The 19,062-nt window shown below is 41.7% G+C and overlaps 1 long non-coding RNA gene across 1 annotated transcript; it reads right to left on the bottom strand.

The window, feature by feature from the left end:
- Nucleotides 1-9,937: 9,937 nt before the first annotated feature.
- Nucleotides 9,938-17,779, bottom strand: LOC101902473 (uncharacterized). The gene is made up of 2 exons (XR_009494960.1): nt 17,098-17,779; nt 9,938-10,309 (listed from the first exon to the last, which is right to left on the bottom strand). It is a non-coding gene; the product is annotated as an uncharacterized lncRNA (long non-coding RNA).
- Between the last annotated feature and the right edge of the window lie 1,283 nt (nt 17,780-19,062).

Here is a 19,062-nt window from a genome sequence, read left to right as displayed (position 1 = left end):
GCTTAAAGCTCAACATTCAGAAAACGAAGATCATGGCATCTGGTCCCATCACTTCATGGGAAATAGATGGGGAAACAGTGGAAACAGTGTCAGACTTTATTTTGGGGGGGCTCCAAAATCACTTCAGATGATTGCAGCCATGAAATTAAAAGACGCTTACTCCTTGGAAGAAAAGTTATGATCAACCTAGATAGCATATTCAAAAGCAGAGACGTTACTTTGCCAACAAAGGTCTGTCTAGTCAAGGCAATGGTTTTTCTAGTGGTCATGTATGGATGTGAGAGTTGGACTGTGAAGAAAGCTGAGCGCCAAAGAATTGATGCTTCTGAACTGTGGTGTTGGAGAAGACTCTTGAGAGTCCCTTGGACTGCAAGGAGAGCCGACCAGTCCATTCTAAAAGAGATCTGTCCTGGGCGTTCTTTGGAAGGAATGATGCTAAAGCTGAAACTCCAGTACTTTGGCCACCTCATGTGAAGAGTTGACTCATTGGAAAAGACCCTGATACTGGGAGGGATTGAGGGCAGAAGGAGAAGGGGACAACAGAGGATGAGATGGCTGGATGGCATCACCAACTCGATGGACGTGAGTTTGAGTGTACTCTGGGAGTTGATGATGGACAGGAGGCTTAGCATGCTACAATTCACGGGGTCGCAAAGAGTTGGACATGACTGAGCAACTGAAATGAACTGATTGCAGTTAGTATCATTGCCCTGCACATGTTAAATATTAAATAAATATTTCTTTATTAAAATACAAATAAATAAATGGGTTTGAAGAAAGATCTCACATATAAAAATAGTTGTGTTCAGAATGAAAAAACTTTAAGTCATGATTTTTAAATCTTGCTTTAAAAGAGCTGAAGTCTAGAACCAGCTCTTGATCCAGTTATAGAATATTGATGCAGTTGAAAATAATAAATGATAAAACAAAGGCTTTAATTATGTTTGCAAACTGTCTGGTTACAGCTTGACCATTATGGACAAATAAACAGTTACTGTCAGCCCCAGTAAACTGTAAATGCTAACTAAATATAGCAATCTGAATGGCATTGCACTATGTAAATAGTATTGATTTTTGTGTGTGTGTTTGTATTAAGAGTAAATCACTGTTAGAAAATAGCCTTTCTCGTCAAGCATTCTAATTTAAACCCTATTATTTTAAACATCCCCCAGAGCAATCACTTTCACATTATATTCCATCCATGTATTCCAGGAGAGTATACTGAGCACATACACACACACACACACACACACACACACACACACACACACACACTATAATCCTGACAGTTTGCAGCTTGTCAGGTATGTTTATATAAACTCTTCTTAGGTCAACCCGCTCCCTCTCATTAACCCCCCTCCGTTCATGCCCACTCAAGTTCTCTTGTTGAACCTTTGCTGTCACTACCACAGGTTGGACCCAATATCTGTATTTGCACCATCAATTGATTCTGATTTCCCTGGCGGCTCAGATGGTAAAGCATCTGCCTACAATGCAAGAGACCTGGGATAAATCCGTGGATCAGGAAGATCTCCTGGAGAAGGAAATGGCAACCCACTCCAGTATTCTTTCCTGGAAAAACCTATGGATGGAGGAGCTTGATAGGCTACAGTCCATGGGATCGTAAAGAGTCGGACATGACTGAGCAACTTCACTCTGATTCTGTAAACTAATTCCTGGTTCAACTGAAGATAAGGAATTGCGATAGTGATGAGCCTAGAAAGCTTGTTTCAGGTATTGGAGTGGGGGGAATCCCACCTTGAGCTCAAACTGGATATATGTGAGTGGGACAAAAAGAAGCAACCCTCCCATGAACAAAACTAGGAAAATATTTTTTCATATGCCTTCGGGGGTGGTGCAGGGATGGGAAGAAATGGCCTTTGTGGTTATTCAGTCACCAACCCCATGGACTTGTGCCAGCCCTGGAGAAAGAGAGACTGTTCACTCTTAGCCCTGAGATGCAGGGACACAGCATCACTGCTTCGGTGCCCAGGGGAAATGACGTTGAGGACAAGGAGCTCCAGGTGCTTTGCCGCTCTGAGGTGGGAGCACACACCCTGCAGTGCAAACAGTGTCTGGAGAAGCGGCAGCCTTGGGCAGAGACTTTGGTGTTCGATGCTGTGCAGAGTCCAGGGGCTCTGGGCACAAGGCCTCTCTGTGTCCTCCACATCTTCAATAATAGGAAATAGCCTTCATTTAGCCTCCTTGACCTTCCCTGAGTTCCAATGGGTAGATAGGAAGGGAGGGGATGGGAGACCAGGGGAAAACAGTCAAGGGCAGCCTTAGGGCAAGGGCTTGTTTCCCCATCAGTGGATACACACAACAATATCTTTGAACTATTTTGCAGAGACTGAAATCCCCTCTGGGTGGAAGAAGTTAATGATTAATGATGGTATGCTGCCCACAAGCATGTAGACCCTAGATCAGCTGACCCTGAAGGTTGATGATACAGACTCCTACTTACCTCACCACCACCCGTAAGAAGAATGTCCATGCCTTGATCATTTTGGACATTTAATATAAAACTTCTATCTTCCCCAAGTGAGGACACATCATTTTGGTGGCATGAGCCTGCTGTGACCCTCTTTGCCTGGCAAAGCAATAGAGCTACACTTGTCTGTGTGCTGAGAAATCCCTTCAGTCGTGTCCAACTCTTTGTGACTCTATGGTAACTCTATCTATGGGATTCTCCAGGCAAGAATACTGAAGTGGGTTGCCATGTCCTCTTCCAGGGGATCTTTCTAACCCAGGATCGAACGCATGTCTCTACGCCTCATGTATTGCAGGTGGCTCAGACAGCAAAGAATCTGCCTGGATTGCAGGGTTCCATCCCTGGATTGGGAAGATCCCCAGGAGGAGGAAATGATAGCCCATTCCAGTATGCTAGCCTGGGAAATCCCATGAACAGAGGAATCTGATAGTCTATAGCTCATGGGGTCACAAAGAGCTGGGCACAACTGAGTGCCTCTCACTTTATTTCACTTCAGTATTCCATTGTGTATAAATGTGCATGCATGTGTGCTCAGTTGCTCAGTCGTGTCCGACTCTTGTGACCTCATGGACCACAGCCCGCCAGGCTCCTCTGTCCGTGGGATTATGCAGGCAAGGATACTGGAGTGGGTTGCCATTTCCTCCTCCAGGGGATCGTCCCAACCCGGGGATGGAACCTGTGTCTCCTGCGTCTCCTTCATTGGCAGGTGGATTCTTTACCACTAAGTCAGCTGGGAAGCCCCTTGTGTATAATATATATATATATATCTTTATCCATTCATCTGTAGATGGACTTTTAGGATGCTTCCATGTTTGGCTATTGTAAATAGTGCTGCTATAAACACTGAGGTGCAGTAATGTTTTCTAATTAGAGTTTTCATCTAAATTTTATCCAAAATTCTTAAGGGCTCTAAGAATGCAGGCTTGGGAATAAACCAGAGAAATGGCCATTACACAACTTAATTTGGACAGGCCAAATGATGAATCCTGGAGAGATTCTTCACATAACAATAGTTGAAAGAACAACTGTCCTTGGGGAGAGAAGAGAAAGCTTATTATTTAAGCTTTATATTATCATCTTTTATTATCTTCAAGCTCATTTGCACAAGGAGACTTGCAACCACTGGTGCAAATACAAGGAAAAGCCAGTTCTCATCATCAGCATAGACCAACAATCAGGAAAACTGCCTCAGGAAGCAGTGATCTTGCTCCCATTGGAAGTATATAAGCAAGGAGACAAATCTCATCAACCACGTACAATTAACTTCTGAGCCCATGGAAGAGGGCTTATATAGGAGTAAAGGAGACTCATTCAGCATGACTCAAGAGAGGAAAAGGGCTAGTCAGTTGAAGCTACAAGGAAATAGACTTTAGCTCATTAACAAGGGCTTATTACCAACAAAGCAGGAGGTCTTACAAGTAAGGGAAATAGCTCTTTATCACCAGGCATGTTCAAGCAGAGTTTAGCCAACTGCATAACAAGGTGGTTTTGCTTTGGATAAAATTAGAAAAATACCAGAGTACTGTGTGCAAAGTATTTTCTTAACAGCTAAACCCTCTTATCAGATGAAGCAGTGCTTAGAATTTCAGTCATGATTATGATGTGGACACTACTAATGATAACAGAAAAGACTTCGCAGCACCTCCGGTCTCCCACCATTCTAAGCACTTTATTTTTTTAAATTAGAATAGAATTGCTTTACAAGGTCATGTTAGTTTCTCTTATACAACAACATGGATCAGCTGTAAACATATATATAAAATACACACATTTACATATATATGCTGTAAGTATATATATACATATATATGTATATATATGTATGTGTATATATATATGTGTCTGTGTATATATGTGTGTATGTATATATATATATATATATATAAAATAAGTTGTAAGTTCAGTTCAGTCGCTCAGTCGTGTCTGACTCTTTGCAACCCCATGGATCACAGCACTCCAGGCTTCCCTGCCCATCACCAACTCCCAGAGCTTGCTCAAACTCATGTCCATCGAGTCCTGAATAAGTATATATAAGTGTATATATAAGTATATATAAGTAATCTGTAAGTGATTATATATTTATATATATACATCTCCCCTCCCTCTTAAGCCGCCCTCCCACCCTCTGTCCCACCCCTCTAGGTCATCACAGAGCATCAAGCTGAGCTCCGTCTGCTGTACAGCAGCTCCCCACTCGCTATCTCTTTTACACATGGTGGTGTATATATTTCAATGCTACTCTTGCAATTCATTCCATCCTCTCCTCCCATTCTAAGTCATGTCACTCTAAGCACTTGAAATGTACTCACTCTTTGAATTCTCACACATCCCTATGAGGTAAGCATCATTATTATTATTTCTGTTTTTCAGATGAGTAACTGAGGCACACAGAGTTGAATTAACTTGCTTTAGGTCTCATAGCTAATAATCGGGATCATACCCAGCAAGCCCATGCTATCCACTGTCTTAAGTAACATGCCACATTAGCTACAGTGGAGTTGGGAGACTGAGAGACCCACCCATCTGCCTCAGCAACCTTGAGATATCTCCAATAACCCAGTTCACCTCAGAGAACAATTTGGACAAACCTGAACTAAAAAAGACTGTAATGGCTCTTCTGAATTGAATTTCTACATGAAGAAATTCACATAAATGCAAAACTCAGAAGACTTGGGCTCTGTAAAGCAAAATGACCTTGTCTCCTTCTTTAGCTGGACCATGTCCCCCAGGAGGGGCCATTCCTCAGCAGAGAGAAGTCTCTGAGCTGCCTACAGAGAAAATGCATTGCCTATGGCCTCACTTTTCCCCCCAAGTTCTCCAGGAAAGAGAACTTGCCTCATAGAAAAATCTCTCTTCATTTTGGGGTCACAGGTTAACAAAAAGGGAAGGAGGGGAGGGAGGGAGGAAAGAAGGGAAGAAGAAAGGTCACAAAGCAATAAGGAACAAGAAAGATACAATGACAGATAAAAAGAATAGGAAGTGATGCATGATTCTGAGTGCTAAACGTCAGCCCTCTCAGAGGGTGGCAAAAAGCAGACTTTATTCATGTGATACCCTTACCTAGAATAGTCCCCTAATTCTACTCTCTCTTCTGTCTTTTGCTAGAACTGGGAAGACACATGAGCCAAGGGTCTTAACAAGAATCCACACTTTATTCCAAAGCTGCCATATGCTAGGCCTGAAACCAAACTCTCTAGCATATGTGCCCACGAGCAACTGACTGTGAATGATGACACTGAGACATCCAGCACAGAACAGCTTTATGCATTTGTCTTCAGGAATTCCCAAAGCCTCTGCGGGCATCATAAATCCCACCATCTTGCCTTGGTCCTCTTTGGGCACTGCTGTACTCAATTCATAGACCCTAGGGCTATAAATGCTTTAAACCCTCTAGGAATTTCTCATAAATTAATACAGCCCAGCAGCTTTACCAACAGTAAACAAACACAGAATAGAGCAGGATATGAGAGTTGAAGGGATTTCAGAGACCATAAAATGTAACTTTCATTTTTCAGATGAGGAAATTAAGCCTCAAGGATAAAAAGTCACTAGGGCAGAAACTTGAATTTCTGATCACTATTCCATCATTTTGGGTTGAGTTTTTTTGCTCTGTCATTATTCCACATGATATGTAAGTCTCTCCAGAGCATTCTATGTTTTCTTTAACCCTTGCCTTATACAGACTATAAGGCACATAGCCTACATATCCTATATATATCCTGTATATGTGTGTATGTGTGTATAATGTATATCTCCTGTATATCCTGATATATTCCTAATATACAGGCTCACAGATGAGATTCAGTCCATGTTGCTGGCCAGCCCTATGTTCCGTCTATTTTGAAATAGAACAAAATTTACAAGATGTTTATTTGGCCAGAGACAAATTTCATCACAGAGGAACCCTCGGTTCTTGCTGATCTTTGTATGTTGCAAGTTTTGCTGAAGGTCTAAGTATGCTTTCTCAGGATGAATAGGTAATTCCTCATGCTGTTGATTCCAGGATAGAATGATCTCTGATGCCTGCCTCTACTCAGTACACAGTTCTAGACAGAGCTGACTGTTCTCTCTCCTTGTTGGTTCCTCTTAACATTCCCACTCTCTCTTCTCTCTCTCTCTCTCTTTTCTCTCTCTCTCTCTCTCCCTTCCTCCCTCATGTTCTTATCCTCTGTGCTTTATCTCTGTATCCACAAGTAGGCCTGAATGTCATTGTTTAGTCACTATGTCATGTCTGACTCTTTGTGACCTCATGGACTGCAGCATGCCAGGCTTCCTTGCCCTTCACTATTTTAAATTCATGTCCATTGAGTTGGTGATGCCATCCAACCATCTCATTCTCTGCCCCCTTTCTCCTCCTACCCTAAATCTTTCTCAGCATCAGGGTCTTTTCCAGTAAGTCCTCTCTTCACATCAGGTGGCCAAAGTGTTACAGCTTCAACTTCAACATCAGTCCTCCCAGTGTATATTCAGGGTTGATTTCCTTTAGGGTTGACTGGTTTGATCTGAATATGCTGAAATAAATATTTCAGTATATAGTGGAGGGCAAGGCTCAACTTAGACCTTGAGCTTAAATTGCACCTCTAATCATCGTTTCCAATTTTCTTTCTAATGAAGTTGGGGCAACTGTGAAGAGTGCTGCTTACAGAGATAAATAATAGCATTTTTTGATTTTAACCATAGAATTGTACAAGTATCCATGAAATCTACTGATATAATAGCATTAAATTTTAAATAAATGCATACCTACATGCATAATAAATGGATAGCTCTTTTTCACAGTAGAATTCCAATTAATAAGTGAATAAGGGAAAGGAGAAATCTAGAATCACCAGAAGCCAAACACCACAGTAAAAAACATCAGAGATAAGATGCATGAGTTAGAGGAAGAGAATCTGAGGAGAAAGAGGACTTGCGTAATCTCAAAATATCTCACCCAATATGTTTTTTCAACATCAAAAGAAAAGATAACAATTTTGCAGTAGGAAAGCTTGAGAAATGCCAAGTCAACCAAGTGATCAAGGTAATCAACCCTCGTGATGAGTTATATTGACATCATGGACCCCTTGATATGGTCCCTGGAAAACACTACATCATTTTCAGGGCATTCTTGGCAAAAACACATAACCACTCCAATGTCATGAAACCATTGCTCAAATTCACACTGAGAGACAGTCTGCAAAATAATTCATCAGTACTCTTTAGAAATGCCAAGGCCGTGAAAGACACTGAAAGAATGAGAAACTGTTTAAAATTGGAGAGATCTAATGGAGAAGGCAGTGGCACCCTACTCTTGCCTGGTACTCACAGTATTCTTGCCTGGAAAATCCCATGGACAGAAGAGCCTGGTAGGCTGCAGTTCATGGGGTCGCTAAGAGTCAGACACGACTGAGTGACTTCACTTTCACTTTTCACTTGCATGCATTGGAGAAGGAATTGGCAACCCACTCCAGTGTTCTTGCCTGGAGAATCCCAGGGACGGGGGAGCCTGGTGGGCTGCCATCTATGGGGTCGCACAGAGTCGGACATGACTGAGGCAACTTAGCAGCAGCAGCAGCAACGGATATTAACAACTAAATGCAATGTAGCATCTTGAATTGGATCTTAGAAGAATGATACTGAAAAATTTGGTGAATTTTGAAGAAACTCTGTAATTTAGTTAATAATATTGTACCAATGTTAACTCCCTGGTTTTGATAATTGAACTATAGTTATATAGTTATACAAGACATTAACATTGTTAATACCTGGTATGGCATACAAGGAAACTCTTTGTACTATTTTTGAAACTTTTTTCTAAGTCTTAAAATTCAAAATTAAATATTTTTTAAAAGAGTATTCTACTTTGATTTTCATCCTGTCCTTGTACCTTGCATGTGTCTTCTAGAAGTATTCCTGTCCTTGGTCAACATACTAAGAAAATAGCAACCAGTCGCAACACTGATTTCTTGGACAGTTCATAGCAAACTGGACAGGAAGGTTTGATTCTAATTATTTAACCCAAACTACTATGTATAGATGCCATGAAGTAAGATCAAACAAATAATGGGATTTATACTTAATACATGCCTCTCAAAGCCTCAGTTTCTTATGATTGTGATGAAAGAAATGCTTATAGAGGGAAGAGAAAGAATTCAGTCCTCACAAATCAGTTGCATTTTGGAGTTAGATGTCCCTTATAACATTTATTTGCCTTTGAAATACATTTGTTGTTTATCCCTTAAGCTCATAGTTTTTGTTGTATCTTGATTTCCATAGCAACAATCTTTACCAATAATAACATTTTCCAGGAATGTAATCCTTATGTTTGGCAAGAGTTATATTTCCAGAAAGATGGAGTAACACATGCAGCTGGGCCATTTCTACAGTAAACTACATTTAGGATCATGTTGTAAAAAGAGGTGTGCATACTGGGAACTGTATTTCCATTTCTTAGAAAAAGGCCAAAGATTATCCTACAAGGACAGACAAACTCTTGATAACTATTATTCATTGAGTGTCTTCTGGATGCTTGATACTTGACCTGTATCATTATAATTAATTTCATGTCGGAACTTTGAGATAGCTATCATTATACTCATTTTTAAAAATGAGAAAACTGCTATTCAGTCTAATAGGTAGTGGGAACCAATAGTCAGATACTGACTCCTCTGCCTCCACACCACACAAGTCTCTTCCTCATAACAGGAAGTCCAAGACATCAAAAGTCTATTATCTTTAGCTAGAGAGTCATGATGCCTTAGCCAGGTGAATGCCTGAAAAATACACACAGACTTTTTGTCTGAGAGTATTGATAATGTTGTTTGTGCTGGCGGTGTCAGAATTATCTGAGCACTTGCTTTTATCCAGCTGATATCACAAGGAACAGTTCTGCTTCCTGTTCAAAAAATCCTAAGGACATCAGGAAGGCAGACTTAACAAGCCCTCCTTGGGCACCTTCCAGAGGAGTTGCCATTTATGCTGAGTCTTGATAAAAGAGTTCTACAGCCAGACAAGTGTGGGAACCACATTCCAAGCTGAGAAAACAACACGCAGAAAGATACAAAGGCATAACTGGGAAGAACTGCACATATACAGCAAGAAACACAGAGTTCAGTCACTACTGATACCTGGATAGAACTCGCAATCTCACTAGAGAGACCCAACCTCTAAACAGGAAGCCGGTGAGTTTTAAAAAGAATAGCAAAAACTCATCTCCCGCTACCCTGTAAAACACCCCTCAAGCATCTGACCCTCTCCTTACTTTTTTCTACATCTCTAGCATATGCGTGTGTGTTAAGTCACTTCAGTCGATCTGACTCTCTGCAACTGTATGGACCACAGCCTTTCAGGCTCTTCTGTCCATGGGATTCTCCAGGCAAGAATACTGGAGTGGGGAGCCATTCCCTGCCCCAGGAATGTCTCTAGCACATTACTGCCTAATTTGAAAAATAAGAGCACCAAAGGCTGTCTACTTCTCAATGTTTATTCGGTCAAAAACCTAATGGTATATCTTTTATTTTTTAGTGAAGATAGCGTATATATCTGTTATTCTTTTTTTAGCTGTGTTGGGTCTTCATTGCTGTGAGCAGGCTTTCTCTAGCTGCGGCCAGGTGGGAGCTGCTCTTCTGGTGGAGGGTGGTCTTCTGGCTGTAGGGGTGTCCCTCGTTGCAGAGCACAGGCTCTAGGCACACGGACTTCAGTAGCTGCCGCGTGTGGGCTCCAAGTCAGTGGGCTTCAGTAATTGTGGCACATGGACTTTGTTGCCCCATGGCATGCGGAATCTTCCCAGACCAGGGATCGAGCCCGTGTCTCCTGCACTGGCAACCGGATTCTTATCCTCTGTATGACCAAGTGAAAGTGACAGTGAAAGTCCCTCAGTCGTGCCGGACTCTTTGCAACCCCCCATGGATTATACAGTCCATGGAATTCTCCAGACCAGAATAATGGGGTGGGTAGCCTTTCCCTTCTCCAGGGGATCTTCCCAACCCAGGGATAGAACCCAGGTCTCCCCCAGGGAAGTCCTAAAGCTGTTATTCTTGCCAATCAACTTCCTTGATATAGAAGCCTGATTCAAGTGAAAGGATTTGTCATTTTTACTCTGAAAACTCTACCCCACCATCTCACTCATGTGTTACGTCACCTTCAGCAATGACAGAACAAATACAGAGCAGTGGGAAATGGACCTGCTGTTTATCATTAGCTATGTGTCTTAAGCATTGACCATATTCAGTGAATATTTATTGGATGCCCACTCTGCACCAGTTTCAGAGGAATCATCTTATGTAATCTTCACAACCACTCCAAGAGGAAAGCTCTAGGTTTACTGTTTTCAGTTTAGAAGAAGAAAGTGAGGCCAAAAAAAAAAAGATTAAGTAAGCTGTCCAAGAACATCAATAAGCAAGCAGTAGAACCGAGAATTGACCTGAACTATATCTGACAAGATGCAGCAGCATGTATATCTGTCTGAAATCCTTGAATGATTATCCTAGGTCTGAGGCATGACCCTGGACTCTGCAGACTGCCCTAGTTCTAGGTGAAATTGAGGATGACTGTCATCAATAAACCATACTCTAACCCCCAAACAAATTTTAATATGAGTACTCTTAACTTCCTTTTAAAGAAACATGTGATCTGTCAGGAGCAGCCGTGGACATTTGGAGCTTTCATTAAAAAAAGAAGAGAATGAGGTGCTCTAAGGGGACACCTTCCCAATACAAAGAGGCCATCTGGCTAGTGGCACAAACCCACTGGGACCCAGGCATCGCTGCATGCTGGCAAAGAAAGCGAGATCTCATGTCCCCCAAGGCTATCACAGGAGGAACACTGTGGGGAAGCAAACTGAATGTGGGGCAAAGGAAACATTTCAAGTGAAATGCTTCAATTCTATCTGTCTTTTACTTTACTCTCTTGCACACCTGTGGTGCTAAGGACTTAAAGAGCTTGAATAACTTGCCCAAGAAACACACAGTTAATATGTAACAGAACAAGTGCTCCCAAAAGCCTTCTATTTCCTTGTCTGTTTCTCTAATATCAGAATTGTCCTGCCTTTCATCTGATGCTTGCAACCTTACAGGAAAGCTGAGGGGAGGCTCAGAAGCCATTCTGATATGAGTAAGTCCTAGCGTGCTTCAAACCTCATTTTGTCTCACCTCTTCCCTCTCATAATAGTGACATAATCCCTCCTTCTAATGGGTTTGAGGAGCTTAAATTAAGTGATAGATGTATTAGCATGATGAAGAGCACAGGACAAGCTCAGGACACAAAAAAACTCAAATTGATATTTGGATTCTGATAGAGCCATATATCCCTCATTAGTATACATCTTGGAAAAAGAATAACAGTAAGATTAGGAAGGTAAGGAGGAAGAAGAAGATCAAAATTAGGAAAAAATAGCAAGGAAAGTAGGAAGGAGAAAAAGTAAATGCATTGACCAAGGAGCACCCAACCAGCTGAAGCTCTCCCAAGACCTCTCATCCTCCTTCTCCACATTGTTACACTCTCTTCTCCTCTCTGGGATAAATTTAAAACCTGCTCTCTAGGGAGTTCCAGGAGCCATCTTTACTCATTGCTTGAAATAGTTAAATAAAGCCTTGCTGAGATAATGGTTGAGCAAAGGTTTGGAAAGTATGGGATATACTTTGAAAATTTATGGTTTGTAAAAAAGAAGAATGGGCCAGAACTAGGGTTACTTGAAGCCAGACTATGTAACAGCACTGTGAAAGGTCGTATTCATCAGAGTTCTCAGTTACAAAGAGTAGAACCTGACTCTGGTTGATTAAAGTAGAAAATAAACTTATTAAAAAGCTATTGGGAAGACCATAGACTTGCCAGGAGTCTGGACAACCAAAGTTTGAAAATGAACAAGAACAAAAGATGGTGGTTTTCATCACTGCCACCAGAATTCTGGTGAGTGAGAATCTTCTGGTTAATGAGGAAGCCACATAGGCTTGGCAAGAGACATTTAAAGATCAGTGAAAGTAGATTATCAAGTTCAGACAGTTCTCTTCTCCTTTGGCACAGATTGGAACTGAAAATGACAGCTCCCACTAGTGTGACCTCTTTTATGTTCTAAAGGAAAGGTCACAAAGCTCCAGCTGGGAAATCAGAAGCCTTCAATTGCAAGTACATTGTGGCCACTAACCATTTGGCTGGTGACCCTGAGAATCACGTAAACTCGGTCCTGTCCAAGTTCTGCATTTTCCAGGTCATGATAGTAACCCCCAAGCTATTCTTGCACAGGGCTGCTGTGAGAAGTAAATGGGAATAAAGATATGAATGGTCTTGAAAACTCGTAAGTCTCTGCACAATGCTAAGAATCTTCCTCATGATCATTAGTTTTTTAATTATTGCTAGAAAGTGATATTGTTGTTGCTGTTGTTCAGTCACTAAGTACTGTCCAACTCTTTGCCACTCCAAAGGACGATAGCATGCCAGGCTCCTCTGTCCTCCACTGTCTCCCAGAACTTGCTCAAATTCATGTTCATTGAGTCAGTGATGTTATCCAACCATTTCATCCTCAGTCACCCCCTTCTTTCTTTGCCTTCAATCTTTCCCAGCATCAGGGTCTTTTCCAATAAGTCAGCTCTTTGCATCAGGTGGTCAAAGTATTGGAGCTTCAGCTACAGCATCCGTCCTTCTTTACCACCAGATACATCCACAACTGAGCATCATTTCTGCTTTGGCCCAGCCACTTCATTCTTTCTGGAGCTACTAGGGATTGCCCCACACTCTTCCCTAGTATCATATTGGACACTTTCCAACTTAGAGGGCCCATCATCCAGCATCATATCTTTTTGCTTTTTCATGCTACTCATGAGGGTCTCGCAGCAAAAATATTGGAGTAGTTTGCCATTCCCTCCTCTGGCAGACCACGTTTTGTCAGAACTCTCCACCATGACTTGTCCATCTTGAGTGGCCCTGAATGGCATGGCTCATAGTTTCACTGATTGCTGCAAGCCCCTTTGCCACAACAAGGCTGTGACCCATGGAGGGGAGAAGGTGGTATAGCACATGTCAAAAGCAGTCTCAAGGACAGTCACCCCAGGGTCAAACTATGGCTCCATCTCTTACCAACTTGGTGGCCTTGGAAAAGCCTAGTTGACTTTTTTAGCCTTAGTTTCTTCATTTAATAGGTGGGGAGAAGATGGACTTTTTCACAAAATTAGCATGAAGGTCAAAAGAGATATTACACGTGATGCAGTGCCTGGGACTCAAAAAAAAAAAAAAGTAGTAGAGATTATTAATCAAAATAGTCATCAAGACAGTAATGGAACAAAGTAGAAAGCCCAGAGATAAACCCACGAACCTATGGACACCTTATCTTTGACAAAGGAAGCAAGAATATACAATGAATTAAAGACAATCTCTTTAACAAGTGGTGCTGGGAAAACTGGTCAACCACTTGTAAAAGAATAAAACTAGAACACTTTCTAACACCATACACAAAAATAAACTCAAAATGGATTAAAGATCTAAGTGTAAGACCAGAAACTATAAAACTCCTAGAGGAGAACATAGGCAAAACACTCTCCGACATACATCACAGCAGGATCCTCTATGACCCACCTCTCAGAATATTGGAAATAAAAGCAAAAATAAACAAATTGGGCCTAATTAAACTTAAAAGCTTCTGCACAACAAAGGAAACTATAAGCAAGGTGAAAAGACAGCCTTCAGAATGGGAGAAGATATAGCAAATGAAGCAACTAACAAACAACTAATCCCAAAAATATACAAGCAACCCCTACAGCTCAAATACAGAAAAATAAACTACCCAATCAAAAAATTGGCCAAAGAACTAAATAGACATTTCTCCAAAGAAGACATACAGATGGCTAATAAACACATGAAAAGATGCTCAACATCACTCATTATCAGAGAAATGCAAATCAACACCACTATGAGGTACCATTTCACGCCGGTCAGAATGGCTGCGATCCAAAAGTCTACAAGCAATAAATGCTGGAGAGGGTGTGGAGAAAAGGAAACCCTCTTACACTGTTGGTGGGAATGCAAACTAGTACAGCCACTATGGAGAACAGTGTGGAGATTCCTTAAAAAACTGGAAACAGAACTGCCTTATGACCCAGCAATCCTACTGCTGGGCATACACACTGAGGAAACCAGAAGGGAAAGAGACACATGTACCCCAATGTTCATCGCAGCACTGTTTATAATAGCCAGGACATGGAAGCAACCTAGATGTCTGTCAGCAGACGAATGGATAAGAAAGCTGTGGTACATATACACAATGGAGTATTACTCAGCCATTAAAAAGAATACATTTGAATCAGTTCTAATGAGGTGGATGAAACTGGAGCCTATTACACAGAGTGAAGTAAGCCAGAACGAAAAACACCAATACAGTATACTAATGCATATATATGGAATTTAGAAAGATGGTAACAATAACCCTGTATACGAGACAGCAAAAGAGACACTGATGTATAGAACAGTCTTGTGAACTCTGTGGGAGAGGGAGGGGGGGATGATTTGGGAAAATGGCATTGAAACATGTATAATATCATATATGAAATGAGTCGCCAGTCCAGGTTCGATGCATGATACTGGATGCGTGGGGCTGGTGCACTGGGACGACTCAGAGGGATGGTACGGGGAGAAAGGAGGGAGGAGGGTTCAGAATGGGGAACACATGTATACCTGTGGTGGATTCATGTTGATATATGGCAAAACCAATACAATATTGTAAAGTTAAAAAATAAAAAAAAATTTTAAATTAAAAAAAAATATGCATTAGTAATAGTAATAAGACTAGATCAAGCTTCATCTTCCCCTAGTTACTACTAATCCTCTCATCACCTATGGAAATTGATTACATTTGATTCTAGAACATCTCTTGAATTATTGTTTGTAACTAATACCTATTTTTTTATTTATATTTTGTTGCTGTTGTTGTCATTGACTTACCATCTCTTAGAGTTCTGTTTAACAGGATTGATTTTCACCACAACCAAGAAAGCTAAAAAGCCTTCAAGAATCCTTGCCCTTCTTCTGTATCCGTCACAGCAAGTAAAGGGTTACCAGGGACTGAAGACTTGCTGAAGCATAAGGCATCTGACCTTGTCAGGAACCCTCGGGCTTTTGCCAGCACTTCTGCTCGTCTCTGCACACAGCCCTCCATGGAAAAGTACTGCCCAGACTCTATGAATTATTAATCTCATCATGACATCAAATACCCAATAGATAAAAGGAACCAGTGGCCTCCACAACGAGATTCTCAGAGAAAGCCAAGAGTCTGTGATATCCTTTTGACCACAATCAAGATTTTTTCTGCTCCCCCCTGGGGAAGAGGACAACCTCCCTTATTCTCCGCTGCATCCTCAAGAGCCATCAAGTGCTGTAAAATACAGCTGATTCCCTTGGGGGGCTGATCTAACCCTGTTTTCAGTTGATGATGCCACACCAAATTTAAATATTTCTGTTTTGAGTTCAAGAGAACTGGAGCATAAGAAGGGACTCAAGGTCTTTTCAGTTGTCTGTTTTCCCTTCAAGGACCAGTTGCTGGATCCAACCAGATCAAAATTGCCAGAGAATAGAAAATGCTTGACACATGGAAAATTCCAGTGGTAAATGTCTGTAGGTCATATTCCATGTTAATCAACAGGGCTTTCAGCCAAGTTCTCAGTAAGACTAACCTTTGAAAGAATGCATTTGTTTTTTTTAAGTCAGAGAGAAAAAATGGCAGGAAAGAAAGATCGTGGCTCAAGAAATTTGAGCTCTGTAGCCTTGAGCTTTCTTTCCAAAGCATTTAGTGAGCATAGGTACTCTGGAGTATACAGACATGCCCAGCAGTGAAAACCACCTACCACTTACGTAACGCCAAGTGCATATCAGATTCTGTTAGGTGGTTCACTCATAATGTCTAATCTACCCTCACAACAACCAAAGGATATGGGGTTTCTGACCCTTTTGCTTTTGAGGAAACTGATGTTTGATAATAAGACATGCAATGACTAGGATCAGCAGAGTTGAAATTTAAACCGAGATTCGTCTGAATCTAGACATCCTTAAGAAACATAATTTAGCAGGAGAGCCTGACTGCTAGTGCCCAAACAATATACAATTAGCAAGACAGAATTAAATCTGCAACAGCTAGAGAGTATCTAAAACTGTAGGGAGGGGATAGAGTGAACAACTGCTCTGGTTTGTCCAAGACTGATGAGTCTCTCAGGATGCAAAAATTTCAGTGCTAAAGCTGAAGCCATCTGGGATAAACCAAGATAATTAACCACCCCAGATGTAGAGGATCAGGTACTAAAGGACAGCTTGTACCCAGGTAAGAAGTTTGACCTTTGTCCTGTAAAGAACAAGGTGACTGACAGACACGTGTCTGTTTTGAAAGGGGAGGGAGACAGAGAGATAATTCTGGCTGCTGGGTGTATAATGATTAGAGATGATGAGAGTTGTGAGCTTGAAAAAGAAGGAAGACTAGGAGAAGGGCATGAAGAGGTGGGAAGCAAAAAAATGACATATTTCCTTTTAGCTGGAACACTTCAATTCTAAGATTAGACTTTCAAACAATGAAATCTAATCTCATCAAAACAGAAGTCTACATGATATACTGATTAAATAGACTAGAACATTTTAGCCTATAATTCCATACTTACTTGTTACAGGTTGAAGTATGTTCTCCACCATCCTCAGTTCAGTTCAGTTCAGTCCCTCAGTCATGTCTGACTCCTTGCAACCCCATGAATTGCAGCACACCAGGCCTCCCTGTCCACCACCAATTCCTGCAGTTCACCCAAACTCATGTGCTTCGAGTCGGTGATGCCATCCAGCCATCTCATCCTCTGTCGTCCCCTTCTCCTCCTGCCCCTAATCACTCCCAGCATCAGGGTCTTTTCCAATGAGTCAACTCTTCTCATGAGGTGGCCAGAGTATTGGAATTTCAGCCTCAGCAACAGTCCTTCCAATGAACACCCAGGACTGATCTCCTTTAGGATGGACTGATTGGATCTCCCTGCAGTCCAAGGGACTCACAAGAGTCTTCTCCAGCACCATAGTTCAGAAGCATCAATTCTTCAGTGCTCAGCTTTCTTCACAGTCCAACTCTAACATCCATACCTCCCTTTAAAAATTGAAGTCCTAACCCCTAGTACCTGAGATTGTGACATTATTTGGAAATAGGGCTGACTCACTGTACATATAATTAGTTAAGATAGGGTCATATAAGCATAGAATGGACCTCTAATCCAATATGACTAGGTCCTCATAAGAAGACAAGACACAGGGAGGATGTGATGACAAAGTAGACATTGGAATTACACAGCTGCAAGTCGAAGATGGTCCACAAACCCCCCAAATCTAAGAAGAAGCAAGAAAAGATTCCCCTACATGTTCCAAAGGGAACCTGGCTCTGCTGCCACCTTGACTTAGACAGACCTTCTGGCCTCTAGAACTGTGAGACAATTTCTTTCCTTTTAAGACACCCATTTTGTGGTACTTCAGTACAACATCCCTAGGAAACTCAGTCGTGATTGGCTCTTGGCAATCCTATGGACTATATACCCCACCAGGCTCCTCTGTCCATGGAATTTTCCCAGCAAGAATACTCGAATGGGTAGCCATTCCCTTCTCCAGGGGTTCTTCCTGACCCAGGGATCAAGCCTGGATCTTCTGCATTGCAGGTGGATTTTTTTTACCATCTGAGCCACCAGGGAATCCCCAGGAAAGTAATCCAGTAGCCCAAATATGTACAGACTGTTTTACCAGTAAGATGTAGAATGGAGATAGGGCAGAATGTCAAAAAATCTGCTAAGAATCTTCTAGAAAGCAGGTACGAAGCTGAATGCTGTCTTGGGACTTTTTCAGTGAATCACGACAACAGTCCCCCCTAACAATCCAGGGGGATTTTTAGGTGGGAAATTGAGACCCAGAAGGAAGTGGTAGCTCATTCATTACTACACAGCCAGGAAGTAGCAGACCCTGTGTTTGAACTCACATGTTGCTGCTGCTGCTAAGTCACTTCAGTCGTGTCCAACTCTGTGTGACCCCATAGACAGCAGCCCACCAAGCTCCCCCGTCCCTGGGATTCTCCAGGCAAGAACACAGGAGTGGGTTGCCATTTCCTTCTCCATTGTATCTGACTTCAAATTTCTCCCTTGAATTTCCTAAAAGGAGTGACAGGGAAGCCAAGGCAGTGAGCCAGCTGGCACTAGAGAACCTGGCAGAGTGCTAAGTAATTTACAAAACATGAGAAAACACAGTTTTGAGGGTACTGGAGTTGGAATGGAGGGGCAGACAGAAGGACTTCTTGCCCTATGGCTCTGTGACCGTTTAACACGATGGCATCTTTATCAGCAGGACTCGCCTCTCATCCTCCTTTGGGCTCTGGAACACAGTGGGAGGCAGGGACAAAGAGTGTTAAGAGAGAGCTGAGAAGTCTTTTCAGAAGCTTCCAGGTCTTATAAGGAAGAGATTTCTTAATTACTTTCTAGATGAACATCTGATTATAAATATCATTTGCACGCCCCACCTGCCTTGGATGTCTTCTGTTTTTAAAGTTGATGTTCGAAGAATGTTAAAATCCTAATATGTATCTTCATCTCCCATGGAAAACAGAACAATGA

This window comes from Bos taurus, chromosome 6 (assembly GCF_002263795.3).
Source record: "Bos taurus isolate L1 Dominette 01449 registration number 42190680 breed Hereford chromosome 6, ARS-UCD2.0, whole genome shotgun sequence".
Classification (NCBI taxonomy): domain Eukaryota; kingdom Metazoa; phylum Chordata; class Mammalia; order Artiodactyla; family Bovidae; genus Bos; species Bos taurus.
Note: the sequence above shows the minus strand (reverse complement) of the source record. Positions and strands in the feature narration are given on the sequence as shown.